A 14,983-nucleotide genomic window follows, 5' to 3' on the forward strand; every position below is an offset into this window, starting at 1 on the left:
GTACATAGATCAAAGACCTTAACAATAAAAAACAGATACAGTGAATATGTCAGAAGACAAACCAGGCAATAGTCTTGAAGAACACATTGGCACAGTTCTTTATCCCTTGCTGAGGCCTTGTGAATTTTCCCCATCCACTGTGGGATGTCAACTGGTGTTGTCTTTGTGAAGATCTTTGTCCCCATTGTTACAGTTGGGTGCAGCTTTTTTTGTCATACTTAAAAGACACTACATCATGTTGGAAATAGTGGCCCTCTGGCTCTTACAATCTTTTTGTCCCCTCTTTCCTTATATTCCCTGAGCCTTAAGTGCAGGAGTTGGGTTCTAGATGTATTAACTGGGGATGGGCACCCCATTCTTTCTTATTCTACTTTTTTTTTTAACCACTGTGAATTCCTGTCATAAAATTCATCTGATTTAAATGAACAAAGAAACAGTAAACTTTTTTGATAAAGGGTAAGAGCTACACTTGTCTGTAGATACAAGGATGGGTACTTTGAATGCTCTTGGAACTTCTCCTGGCTTAGAAACGAGGCAATAGTAGATTCTCCTCTAGGGTTCACAATCTCACCAGCCACAGGTAGTTGACTGTTTCTAGTCCCAGGTTTAAATCCCATCCTATTGAGAAGAAGAGAAGTCCCATTAGGTGGCTGTTGGTCACCCCTGAGATATGAGTGTCATTTTTGCACCCATCTATCTTGCCATGTCTTGGGCTGTTGTGATAGTTGTTAGGCTTTACAATCGGGGCTCACTGACACAGAATCAACAATAAGGGAGCTTTCTCTCTAGCAATGGGCACAGCACATTTGTACATACGACTTCCAGGTCAGTCCTGCTTGGTTCCTCCCAGTCCTCTATCCAAATTGTGTTGTGTCTTCATTACTACATCGTACTTACAAGTTCTGGGATGATACAAACAAGCGCAACAGCAATAGCTTTTGTGGTTTAGAGTGGTCTCTTGGACTGCCCTGACATTGTATACATTTCATGAACATAGGCAAACACTCATACACGTAAAATAAAACTAAATGAATCCTTAGAAACATCGCCCAATAGAGATGGTTTAATTTCTTTTTTTTCCAAAGAAGAAAATTATATCTTTATTCTCTCATAAACAAAGACACAAAATGTCTTATGAACCAAAAAAAAAAAAAAAACCAAAAACAAAAAATGTCTTATGAACATAGATACAAAAATTCTCAGTAAGATATTTGCAACCCAAATTGACTAATACATTAAAATATTTCCCACCATATTCCTGTGAACTTAAAATTCTCATATAGAAAGATTTGGAAGTAGGGGGCATGACATACCTCATTGAGACAATCACAGTTTGTAAGATATCTGAGATCAGGAAAATATACAGAATTTAATTTAATGCTGCTATGTCTAAATTTGTCTATGAAACAATATCAGGAATATTAGTTTTGTGCTAACCTAAATTTTCCTTGTGGTTTGATCTTCCTGGATGATTTTTACTCCAAAAATTAAATTCTGTATATTTTCCTGATTTCATTTTTTTTTTTTTTTGAGACAGGGTTTGTCTGTATAGCCCTGGCTGTCCTGGAACTCACTCTGTACACCAGGCTGGCTTCAAACTCAGAAATTTGCCTACCTCTGCCTCCCAAGTGCTGGGATTAAAGGTGTGCACCACCACGCCCAGCATTTTAACTTCTTCTTCTTCTTTTTTTTTTTTTTAATTTGGTTCCCTTTAATTTCCTTCTCTTCCCTTATTGATCCAGCTAGTGTTGTGTCAGCAAGTGTTTGTGAACCACAAAAGACCACCAAGGAGCCTTTTCCAATGTAATCACATTACAGTCTCTTTATTACAAGCTTGGGCTTGGGCTCTTTTCTAACCCAACCCCGACACAGCAAGCAGGACAGGAAGGAAAGGCGGAGCAGCCCTGAACTCTCAGCAGGACAAGGTTTCACAGGAAAAAAGGAGCAAGTGAAGGGGTGAAGGACAGGTTGTCCAGTGTGGCAATCATCTAAAAGAATGACTGTAATCCAACATGTGGGTGCTCTGAAACAAGATGGTATACAATCACAAATGGTCTGCAAGTCCATTTGAATCAGCAAGACTAATCTTCATTAACGTTTGCTAGGAAGTAGCTAGGAAGTGACTCTGGCCAAGGAAAAACCTTAGGGTTCTTCCTGGTACGTGGGTATAACTTGGGTTCTGTACCAGGTAAGGGTCTCAGGCCTTCTTTTCTCTTTTTAAGATGGAAGCTGGTCCCAAGATGGAGTAGTTTTGGCCTTTCATTAGAACATCAAGCACAATTTTGTAAAGGAATGGGAATAGTGGACATCTCTGCCTCATCTGTGACTTCACTGGAATTGCTTCAAGTTTCTCCCCATTTAAGATGGCTGTAGGTTTCTCATATACAGTTTGTTTGTTTTCCTTTTAAGATTTTTATTGTACACTGTAACTATCTTCAGACACATCAGAAGCATGCATCACATCCCATTACAGATGGCTGTGAGCCACCATGTGGGTGCTGGGAATTGAACTCAGGACCTATGGAAGAGCAGTCAGTGCTCATAACTGCTGAGCCATCTCTCCAGTTCTTATTGTGTTGAAGTATTTTCCCTCTTCCCTAATTTGTGGGGGCTTTTATCATGAAGGCATGTTGGATTTGTGAGATATTGTAAATAAAGAAAGCCTTTCCTGCTGGGTGTGGTGGTGCTTGTCTTTGTTTTGTTTTGGGTTTTTTGTTTGTTTGTTTGTTTGTCTGGTTGGGTTTTCTGTGTAGCTTTGGCTGTCCTGGAACTCACTCTGTAGACCAGGCTGGCCTCGAACTCAGAGATCCACCTGCCTCTGCCTCCCAAGTGCTGGGGTTAAAAGCGTGCACTACCACTCCCGGCTTGGTCCTTGTCTTTAATTTCAGCACTTGGGGCCACAAGAGGGTGGATCTCTGTGGAATCAAGGACACCCTGGTCTACATACTGAGTTCCAGGCATACAGAGAAAGATAATGTCTCAAAAAAGGAGGAGGACCAGGTAAGAAATACAAAATGTTTCCAGGACAGCCAGGGATACACAGAAGAATCTGTCTCCATAAAACAAGAATGAATCAATGAAAGAGTGAATTAGTTAATAAAAGTAATAAGGGAAGGACATTAAAAAGACTGCTTTCTTTCTTTTATGTTTTGACAAAGAGTCTTTGCATTAAATAGCCCTGGCAGACAGCCAGGCGTGGTGGTGCACGCCTTTAATCCCTGCACTCTGGAGGCAGAGGCAGGCGGATTTCTGAGTTCAAGGCCAGCCTGCTCTACAGAGTGAGTTCCGGGACAGCCAGGGCTATACAGAGAAACCCTGTCTCGACAAACCAAAACCAAACAAACCAAACCAAACCAAAACATAGCCCTGGCAGTCATGGAACTCACTCTGTAGACCAGGCAGTGTGACTTCTACTTCCCAGAGATCTTCCTGCCTCTGCCTCTGCAGTGCTGAGATTAAAAGTAAATTACCATGTCCTGCTGTTTTTCATCTTTTTTCTTGTTGCTTTGTTTTGTTTTGTGTTTGTTTTGTTTTTGTTTTTTTTTTTTGTTTTTCTTTGGTTTTTTGAGACAGGATTTCTCTGTATAGCCGTGGCTGTCCTGGAACTCACTTTGTAGACCAGGCTGGCCTCGAACTCAGAAATCCGCCTGCCTCTGCCTCCAGAGTGCTGGGATTAAAGGCATGCACCACCACGTCCGGCTTTGTTTTGTGTTTTTGACGCAAGGTCTCAATCTACAGCTCTGGCTGGTCTAGAGCTCACTATTTAACGAAGGAAGGTCTCAAGTTCATGAAACATCCACTCTTTTTTGTCTCCTGATTGATAGGATTAAGGTTATGGGTGTGACCACTCATGGCCTTCCCTTTTTTTTTTTTTTTCTTGAAGTTTTATAGTTGATCTAAGACCTATTTTCTGCAGGTGAGTGTGATCAAGTTGACCTAGCTCTCTAGCTATTAAGAATTTAGTTGTTGTCTTAAGCGTCTCAGCTCTACAGCTGGCTTGCTTGGAATTGGCAGTCTAGACCTAGCTCACCTTAAACTCACACAAATCTTCCTGAGTGCCAAGTCTGGTTATGAGCTCGCTGTACACAGGCCCTGAGTATGAAAGACTCCAAAACTCCCAAAGGGAGGCACTTACTCAAGCCTCGGGACAGCTGCGCACCCAAGAAGACACTGAGACCGAACTTAAGATGTATAGAGAGTAAGATTTAATACAGCAACGACAAGAAAGCACATAAAAAAAGCACATATACCAGATATCTGGGGTCGAAACTCATGCAGCCAGCAAGGTGCAGAGGAGATTCGGCAACCAGCCCAAAATTTTCACAGGCTTTTATAGGAGAAGGGTAAGGGGGGGAGCAGGGCAGTGAAAGTACAAATTTGCGTCACTAAGGTGTTCTGCCAAAGGGCTTTACATAACCAAGGGGTCGTGTCCTATATTTTGGCAATGTACTCGATCTATTGGAACATTCTGGGGTAGTACCAGGAGGCCCCTATCTCAAAAATGTTCTTGGCATAGTCTTCAGTTAGGAGGGGTAGGACTAGGTTTGTTCCAGGAGACCCCTTATCTAAAAAATGTTCCTGAAGCAGTTTCCAATTGGGAGGGGGTACCTTGGGGTAAAAAGTTCAGGAGTGCTCCGGGAACAGTCTCTGGATGGGAGGGGTAAGAGAGTTCAGGAAAAGTTCAGGTGTTCAGTAATTTTCCTCTTTCAAGTATATCAACCCTTCTGCCTCAACCTCCTGAGTAGCTGGGTGCAGAGAATCATGAATGGGCCCTTGTCTTTCTCTGTTCATTCTGTCCTGAGGCCAATGAGGATTAAGTGGGTGGAGACTCTACCAATTTAGTGAGGTGGTGGCAGTGATGGGCAGGTTTGGCTGTAAAGGGAATTTGTGAAGGGAGGAAGGGTGGATAAAAGGTTCAGGGAGTCAGAGAAGACACTGGGAATCGTGGAGTCACCTCCTCACCCTGCTACGAGACCTGTCATCTGTGTCTATGTCTGGTAAGTCATCAGGCAGGTCATCCAATTCATCTCCGGCAGGCCAGCCACTCTTCATGGGGACATTACATCACTGATTACACAAGAATTCTCATTTGTCTCTCCTCTGATGAGAAGATGGTAGAGCGACCTTTGCTCCAAGTGTTGCTTTGCTTTTATTGCAAATTTGTTTTGTTTGTCATTTCATGGGCTTGGTTTTTTTTTTTGTTGTTGTTTTGTTTTGAGTTAGAGTTTTGCTCTGTTGTTGTTTCTGGCCTGGCACTGCTGATTTTAGCTCAAGGTGGTTGAAATTAACAGACCTGCTTCTGTCTCTGGAAAGATGAAGTTAAAAAAAATGTGTCTCCAAGCCCCACCTTACTCTACAAATTTTGGTATTTCTGGATAAGCTAATCACTCTATTCTTAAGGTTTGTAGACATTTCAGCTGTTCGGGTGTTTTGTCTACCTTTGTGTAACTGTAAGCACATGTGCCTGCTGCACTAGATCAGAAGAAATATGGATCCCCTGGCACTGGAGATGTGATTGGTTTCTGTCACCAGGTGGATCTTGGGAATGAAACTTCCTGTCTACTGCCAGAACCTTCTCTCCAGCTCCCATTTATTAATTTTTTTAAAAGATGTATTTATTTATTTTATGTATATGATTACACTGCTGCTATCTTCAGATACACCAGAAGAGGGCATTGGATCCCATTACAGATGGTTGTAAGCCACCACATGGTTGCTGGGAATTGAACTCAGGAACTCGGGAAGAGCAGTCAGTGCTCTTAATGGCTGAGCCATCTCTCCAGCCTTACAGCTCACATTTCTGTATTCTTTGTTTGGATTTTCTGTTTTGAAGCAGGGTGTCTAGTAGCCCAGGCTCACCTAGCATCTATGTGTAGCTAAGGTGAGCTTGAGGCAGAGATCCTTCCTCCTGCCTTTACTGTCACATGGCTGGAATCTGGGGTATGAGGAAAGAGGGCCTCTTTGTACAGTGCTACAAGTTTCCTTTCTCATAAGTGGCTGAATGATCACTGATTGTTAGAAAATGAGACAAACTTCTCAATAGGAAGAGTTCAAAAGGATTCTAGTTAAACCTAAAGTGGCCTGTGCAAGACTATAAGATGGAGGAATCCTTGCCTTGTCTTGCCTTGTCACAATATGGTATTGGGGGGCTCCCTTGAATGTACTGGCAGATGAACTCAGTGTTCTAAATGGATGAGCCCTCTCTTCTGCCCTTGATATAAATTAACATTTCCTTTAGCCTGGGACTGAAGAACAATCCTGAGAACAGAGTGGGAAAACAGGCCACTGCTCATCTCACCCACTCTGGAAACTGAGGCAGGTGGGTCACAAGTTAGGCCAGCTAGGACCCTCAACAGTAGATCTTGATAAGATCATGAAAGAAATTAAAATCAAAAGGTACAAAGTGGGTGACAGGTCAGACTTGGTGGGTGAGTGAGGTGAGGCATAAAGCTCTCCTGCTCCTGGCTAGACTGGAATGCATAGGGATAAGTTATGTCTCAAAAGATGCAACTGTGGTACGAGAGTACTTGCCATTAATTCCAGCACTGTTGGGGAGAAGTAGGAAGATTTCTACTAGTCAAAGCCCAGCCTGGTCTACAAGAAAGTGTCAATCCAGAAAACGCCTCATAGTGAGACCCTATCTCGACCAACAGTAAAATATACAGCATACAAAGAAAACCAAATGGGAATGAGGTACAGTAAGAGCTAACACTAGTGTGTTTTCTACCACGTATTCCCCCCACCTACACTGTGCTCAGTGGCAGGTCCTCTTGGGGACAGATCTCAGCCTGTGTTCCCAGCACAAGAGCTCACCTTTCTCCCTTGCTGTTTAAAAGCTTTTCTTACTTTCAGTTCTGTTGCTGTGCTTGTGCTGGGCACTGTCCTTGTCCCAGGGTAGCATCACACTGGCAATTGTGCCGCTTCATTCTCCCGTGTTCTGGACTAGGACTCTGGGTCTCCAGACTTCGTTCTAAAGGTTCTGACAGCAAAAGTAACTAACCTTACCCATTTGCTACCAGCCAAGCCCCATGGATAGAAGACAGAATGTACAAAACTTTCTCCGGGAGCCTCTCATGTTCCTTTGAGAGTCTTTGTGGAGAAAAGGCTCATCCTAAAACAATGAGGCTAGCCGGGCGGTGGTGGCGCATGCCTTTAGTCCCAGCACTTGGGAGGCAGAAGCAGGTGGATTTCTGAGTTCGAGGCCAGCCTGGTCTACAGAGTGAGTTCCAGGACAGCCAGCGCTATACAGAGAAACCCTATCTAAAACGATGAGGCTGCACTGTCTCCAGAGTGGCCACTCAGTGGAGTAGCATTCACAGCAGCAGGGTTTGTGATAAGCAGAATAATGGTAAGGCACACGTCACATGGAGGTTCACAGTCTACCATGCTGTCTTATGAGACTCATGGCACTGAGACTAGGAGAGACAACGTCAAATGGGAAAATCAAGTTTACTGATTTAGACAATAAACAAGTTTACTGTTTACTGTTTATTGTTTAAAACAAGTTTACTGTTTAGACAATAACCCTGATCCCGAGCTGCCTTCTGCAAAGGGAAAGCCATTCTCAGCTTTGTTTTGTTTTGTTTTTTAAGATTTATTTATTTACTTAATGTATATGAGTACACAATAACTGTACAAATGGTTGTGAGCCTTCATGTGGTTGTTGGGAATTGAATTTTAGGACCTCTGTTTGCTCTGGCTAACCCTACTTGCTCTGGCCAACTCAGCTTGCTCAGTCCCTGATCCCTCGGGCCTAAAGATTTATTTATTATTATACATAAGTACACTTTAGCTGTCATCAGACGAGCCAGAAGAGGGCATCAGATCCCATTACGGATGGTTGTGAGCCATCATGTGGTTCCTGGGATTTGTACTCAGGACTTTTGGAAGAGCAGTCAGTGCTCTTACCTGCTGAGCCATCTTCGCCATCCTCCTAAGCTTTGTTCTGAGAGGATATTTTTTCTGGATGCTTCCACAGGACCTCTCTACCGGAATCCCTAAGGATGAGCTTCCAGGATATCCCCACACTCCAACAGCTGGCAATCCAGGGGCTGGCGAGTAATGAAGACGCAGCTGTCTCTGCTCTGAAGGACCTGCCCAAAGTCTTCTTTCCCCTACTGTTCAAGAATGCCTTCATTAAAAGACACGTAAAACTTGTGAAGCATATGGTAGCAAATTGGCCCTACCCAAACCTCTATATCGGCCCCCTGATGGATTATTACCATGTTGATACCTTCCAGGCTGTGTTGGATGGAGTGGATTGGCTGAGTAGCCAGAAGGTTCGGCCTAAGTAAGTGAATTTGAGTCGTATAGAAGGCAAGGCTGTAGCTGTAATTAAAAAAATGTAATGGGGAGAGATTGAGACATGGGATCAAGGCAGATTATATATTGCATATTTAATTATTCACTGTAATCTCCTCCCTGTTTGACCCACAGGAGGTGTAGACTGAAAGAGCTCAATTTGGTGGATGTCAACTGTGACTTCCTGGAAATATGGACTCCAACACGGGATCTTCTCCGAGTCCCACCAACACAATCAGAGGAGGAAGAGGAGGAAGATCACACAACAGAGATGGTGCAACCAATAAGTGTTCATGCTGACTATGTCTTCCTGTACCCCATTCTCAAATAGGACCATGATCACTTCTTTCGGTGGGTCAGGCAGAGATTAGATATAATGCCCTTCTGTTCTTATAAGTTAGTACCAAAAAAGAAATGAAAGTTGAGACAGGACAAGATGCAGGAACCCTTGGGGTAGCATGGGATCTGTCATTACATTCAGGTGGTTTTAAGCCACCTGGCATGGGGGCTCTGAAAAAGCAGTCTCTACTCTCTTAACCCTTTAGGCATCTCTCTAGCCTCAAAATAATCATGTTGTGCCATGGGCTGGCTTAGATCTCACTATGTAGACGACCTCCCTCAGCTTCTGCCTGTGGCTCATTGAAAGGAAAGCAGAGCACAGCCATGCCTGACTATGTGCTTTTCTTCTTGATGGTTTTGTATGTCTGCCCAGACTTGACTCAGACATGACAACAGTGTTTCTGTCTCTTGGGTATTTTTGTTGTTGTTGTTGTTTTTTGTTTTGTCTGTTTGGTTGGTTGTTTTTTTTTTTTTTTTTTTTTTTTGGTTTTTCGAGACAGGGTTTCTCTGTATAGCCTTGGCTCCAGGCTGGCCTTGAACTCAGAAATTCGCCTGCCTCTGGCTCCCAAGTACTGGGATTAAAGATGTGTGCCACCATACCTGGCTGGGTTTTTTTGTTTTGTTTTTTATTGATCACTTTATTTTCACTTCAAATGTTATCCTCCTTCCCATTTTCCCTTCTGCAAACCCTCTATTCCATGCCCCCTTCCTCTGCTTCTATGAGGGAGCTCCCCCATCTACCCACCTACTCCCACTTCACTATTATAGCATTCCCCTATGTTGGGGCATAAAGTCTCCACAGGACAAGGGGCCTCCCCTCCCATTGATGCCAGATAAGGCAATCCTCTGCTACAAAAGCAGCTGGAGTCCTGGGTCCCTCCATTTGTACACTATCATTGATGTTTTAGTCTCTGGGAGCTCTGGGGAATCTGGTTGGTTGATATTGTTGTTCTTCCTATGGGGTTGCAAACTCCACTCCTTCAGTCCTTCCCCTAACTCCTCCATTGGGGTCCCTGTGCTCAGTCTGAGGCTTGGCTGTGAGCATCCACATCTATATTGGTCAGGCTCTGGCAGAGCCTATCAGGGGGCAGCCATACTAGGCTCCTGTCAGCAAGCAATTCTTGGCATCAGCAATAGTGTCTGGGTTTGGTGTCTGCAAGTGGAATGGATCCCCAGGTGGGCCATTGTCTTGATGGCCTTTCCTTTAGTCTCTGCTCCACTCTATTCCCTGCACACCATGTTTTCTGTATTCATTCCTCTGTTGAGGGGCATCTGGCTCTTCCCAGCTTCTGCCTCTGGATGATTGAAGTTAAATGGTGCACAACCTTCCTTGACTGTTTGTTTCTTTTTCTTCTTGATGTTGTTGTATGTATGTCTAGGCTAGGCTCAAAGGTATGACAACACCGTTTCTGTCTCTTGTTTTTTTTTTTTTTTTTAAATTTTTTTTATTTTTTTATTTTTTTATTTTTTTGGTTTTTTAAGACAGGGTTTCTCTGTAAAGCCCCGGCTATCCTGGAACTCACTTTGTAGACCAGGCTGGCCTTGAACTCAGATATCCGCCTGCCTCTGCCTCCCAAGTGCTGGGATTAAAGGCATGCGCCACCACGTCCGGCTCTGTCTCTTGTAATAAGTCTAATTCACCATGCTGGATCATATCCCATTCTTTTATTTTTGAAATGGGGTTTTATTATATAGCTCTGCCTGCCTTGGAACTCTTTATATAGACCAAGCTGCTTCAAAATCAGAGATATCCCTGGGTCTGTCTGCTAGGTGCTGCAATAAAAGATGTGTGGGACCAAGTCTGACTTGGCTCTCAGGCATGATTACATTTCTCTATTTGGCATGCTGGAATGGTCTTTGAAACTGCCTTCTGACAAACAACTAGGGCTCATCTCGCTCCTAAACACAGTTTAAATTTCTTTGAGCAACAAGTGTGTAGCCCAGGCAGGTTCCATCTTGTTATAAAGCCAATGATGACCTTGAACTTCCAATCCTCTGGCCTCAAACCTTTGAATTCTTGCATAACAGGCATGTCCCACCACATCTAGGTCATGGGGTGGAGAAGAGCTAGCCCAGGCTTTGTGATTCTAGGCAAGTTCTCTCCTAATTCGGATCTATCTCCAAAAACCATATGTAAGGTTAATGGATGCAAGCCATCTTCCTGACTCAACCTTCCTAAGAGCTGACACAACAGATCACAGAACAGTCAGCTTGGTTCTTTATTCCAGATAAAAAAATCACAATTATGAAAAGGCATTTGTGGGGCTGGAGAGATGGCTCAGTGGTTAAGAGCACTGACTGTTCTTCCAGTCGTCGTGAGTTCAATTCCCAGCAAGCACATGGTGGCTCACAATCATCTGTAATGGGGTCTGATACCCTATTCTGGTGTATCTGAAGATATATACAGTGTATTCATATACATAAAATAAATAATTTTTTTAAAGGGGGCATTTGTCTTAAGGTATATGGGTTAGTTTTTGTCAACTTGTTGCAAACAATGGTTGTCAGAAGAAATGTCTCCATGAGATCTACCTCTAAAGCATATTCTTAATGATGGATGGGGAGGACCGATCCCATCGTGGGTTGGGCCATTCCTGTGCTTGTGATCCTTTTCTATTAAGAAAGCAGACTGAGTAAGCCATGAGGGAGAAAGCCAGCAAGTGGCATTGCTCTGTGTGCTCTGCATCAGTTCCTGCAGCCAATTTGAGACCATTTGGATTTCCTCTCCTGGTTTCCTTCATTAATGTACTATGATGAGGAAGTGTATGCCAAATAAACCCTATTGTCCCCTGCTTGCTTTTGGCCATAGTATTTCCTTGCAGCAAGAGAATCAACTAAGACAAAGTCATTTTGAGGCTTTTCTTTGAGCAGATTTTGAGTGCATGTCTATTGTTAGGAACACTCTGAGTCATGTGGGTCACATACAAATAAAATTCAGCCATGTGCATTGCCTCACAACAACAATGCTACCAGGATGAAGATTGAGGCAGGAGGATTTCTTTCTTTCTTTTTTTTTTTTTTAGATTTATTTGTTTATTATATGAAAGTACACTGTAGCTGTCTTCAGACACTCCAGAAGAGGGCGCCAGATCTCGTTACGGATGGTTGTGAGCCACCATGTGGTTGCTGGGATTTGAACTCTGGACCTTTGGAAGAGCAGTCGGGTGCTCTTACCCACTGAGCCATCTCACCAGCCCAGGATTTCTTAGTGTTGGAATATAAAACTAAGCTTAGCAATGAAGACAGACCCTGTTCTCAATCAAGATTAAACCCAAAACTGGGCTACACATAGAAACCCCTTCAAAAACAACAACAAAAACTTCTCTTGAGAAAGTGTGAAATAAGACTATATTTCAGGGGGCTGGTGAGATGGCGCAGCGGGTAAGAGCACTGACTGCTCTTTCAAGGGTCATGAGTTCAAATCCCAGAAACCACATGGTGGCTCAAAACCATAATGAGATCTGATGCTCTCTTCTCATGTGTCTGAAGACAGCTACAGTGTACTTATGTATAATAATAAATACATCTTTAAAAAAAAGAGACTATATTTCAAGTCCCACACCCATCATCCATGGTATCCACAAAAAACTCTGAATTGTGGGATTGCTTGTCTTTTTTACATAATTTCATTTTTCTAGATGTGGTCTCACATTGTGGCTCAGACCTGTCTAAAACTTATGTAGCCAAAGATGGCCTCTAAGTCTTATTATTGCTCCTGCCTCCACGACAGGGTGTGTTCTAGTGTGTAACCAGGTTGATCAGATCTGTATGTAGAGAATGAACTATAAGAGCAGACTACATTAGAATTCATCCATATGGTCCTCTGTAAAACACCAGAGTTTTTAGTCTTTCATTTTTTTTTAAGGAGTCAGAGTTACTCTGTTCAGCCACAGCCTTCCTTGAAATTTCTGTATTACAAGCTGCCCTTAACCTCAGAGAACTCCCACCTTCTATCCTGGGATTGATGGCGTGGGCTACCACACCTTCATATTTCTTTCTGTCCTTGACTGTACTAGCTCTGCCTTTGATGGAATCATTGGCAGGATGTGAGCACAGCTGGGACTCCAAGTGGTATTCCTATGGTAACCTACACAAGGGGTGTATATGGTTCTCTGTTCCTGGCTGCCTGTAGCATGAATCATTATGGAGTTGAAAGACATGGCTCAGCCAGGCAGTGGTGTCACATGCCTTTAATCCCAGCACTTGGGAGGCACACTGGTGGATTTCTGAGTTCAAGGCCAGCTTGGTCTACCAAGTGAGTTCCAGGACAGCCGGGCTACATATTCCCTAGGACTGCAAAGCAAGCATGAGCCTGAGGGTGGAAGGAACCTGCCCAAGATCCAAATCTACCCTTTAAGATAGATGGTTTTCCCTTTCTTTTCTTGTCTTTACCCTTGATCCCAGGCTGGACTGGTAATTTTTATGTAGCTAATGATGACCCTGAACACCAGCTTTACCTTGGATGCAGGAATACAAGCTTTCTGCTCCATGCCTACCATGGTGATGATGGTGGGGTATTGAAGAGCAGGAGACAGGAATCATGGTCTTCAGCCCAGTGGATTAGGTTTTGAGCTACAGCTGTCATCTTTATTGTGTTAGGTTTGTTTTCAGAGATACAGATTTCATTTCTAACTCAGACTTCAATTGATACAATCAAGGGTGGTTTTGTGGCAGGGTGTGTGTGTGTGGATGTGCCCGTGTGCCTGTTGCCCGTGTCTGTGTATCTGTGTTTCCTGGGTTTTTTGTGTGAGTGAAACCCGGTTTCTCTGTGTATCTCTAGCTGATCTGGACTCTGTAGACCACCCTAACCTGGAACTCAGGAATCAACCTGCCACTGGTTCCCAGTGCTGGGATTAAAGGCCTTTGTCACAATATCTGGTTTCCAGGCTTGTTTTGAACTCTGTAAGCCACATCTTGTTTTGAGGAACACACAAGAGGAGACTGCTTGTCGATGGCTCTGAGCCAACAGAATGTCTTTATTAGCCTATTGGAAACTATAGTAGGTTTTTGGGTTCCCAGTGTCAGCAAGCCTTTGTCATCGAAACTTTCAAGGACAAAAATGACGATTGGGTTGGCAAACTTTAGTAACAAGAACCTTGAGTGAATTAACAAGCCATGAAACTTCAGAGAAGAAAAGCAAGGTTAGCAGTTTAGAGACTTGGAATTTGATGGGTTAGGTCTTTATTATAAATTTGCAGGATGATACTGTCTACATGCTGAGTTAAAGAGCCTGAATGGGACTTCCATCATAGACTCGGTTAAGTCTATTAAGGTCTGAGACCCTGTTACATTCTACATTGGTCTTAGTGAACAAATTCAGTTGTGGATTCATCCTTCTTGCACCATGGAGAGCCTGGGGATCAAGCCCATATTTGGTCCTTAGTACCATTGATTTTACTGAACAGATATATAATTGGCTAGTTTTTATAAGATGCAGTCCCCCAACCTTTAATCCAACCAGATGACAAGTGTTTGTCATTGCTGATATGAGAGTAGCTGGGGGGGGGTGTCAAGAGAACAAACACAGGTATCAATTCTTTGTGTCTTCCTTTGTTTGAGGTCCTATAAAACAGAAAAGGCATAGATTTACTTTTCATGAGATAAGGACTACGTGTTATACATATCTTGGGGAAAACCTGTTATTCCTATACTAATTGATGTGGAGTAATAAGAGAAAATCTTATCATGGTTGGAGAAAACCTCAAAAAGTGGAAGACTCAAGGGCATAAATTAAAAGAGTTGATTCCTCTGTCTTTTCTTGACACACACCCCTCAGCTACTCTCATATCAGCATGGATGGAACATTTAATTCTCATTTGATTGGACTAAAACCACCCTTGATTGTATGAGTTGAAGTAAAGTCTGAATTACAAGCTGAAACTGTATCATTCTATCTCTGAAAAGGAAACCAAACAAAAATAGAATGAGAGCTGTGGCTCAAATAGTAAAAGCTAAAGACCATGACTCCCATCTCCAACCCTTCAATACCCCACCACCATCACAATGCTAAGCACGATGGAGAAAGCCTATATTCCAGCCCCAGAGGTGGAGTAAGAAGCAGGTGTTCAGGGTCATCCTTAGCTACATAACAATTACCAGACTGGCCTGGACTCAAGGGTAGAGATAAAAAAAAAAAACAAAGGGAAAACCACCCTAAAGGGTGGATTTGGATCTTGGGCAGCTTTCTTCCCACCCAAAGTCTCTTGGCTTGCTTTGAAGTCCTAGGAAGTGAGCCACGTCTTTGAATTCCAGAATGATTCATGCTACAGGCAACCAGAAAAAAGATAACCACATACCTACCTTGTTTAGAGCACCAATCAATACCACTTGTAGTGCCAGCTCT

General features: G+C 43.1%; 1 pseudogene; it reads left to right on the forward strand.

Moving 5' to 3' along the window:
* Nucleotides 1–8,003: 8,003 nt before the first annotated feature.
* LOC110293376 (PRAME family member 18-like) lies at nt 8,004–8,758 on the forward strand (annotated as a pseudogene).
* The last annotated feature ends 6,225 nt before the right edge of the window (nt 8,759–14,983 follow it).

This window comes from Mus caroli, unplaced genomic scaffold (genome assembly GCF_978045245.1).
Source record: "Mus caroli unplaced genomic scaffold, Mus_caroli_1 scaffold_6, whole genome shotgun sequence".
NCBI classification, from domain to species: Eukaryota; Metazoa; Chordata; class Mammalia; order Rodentia; family Muridae; genus Mus; species Mus caroli.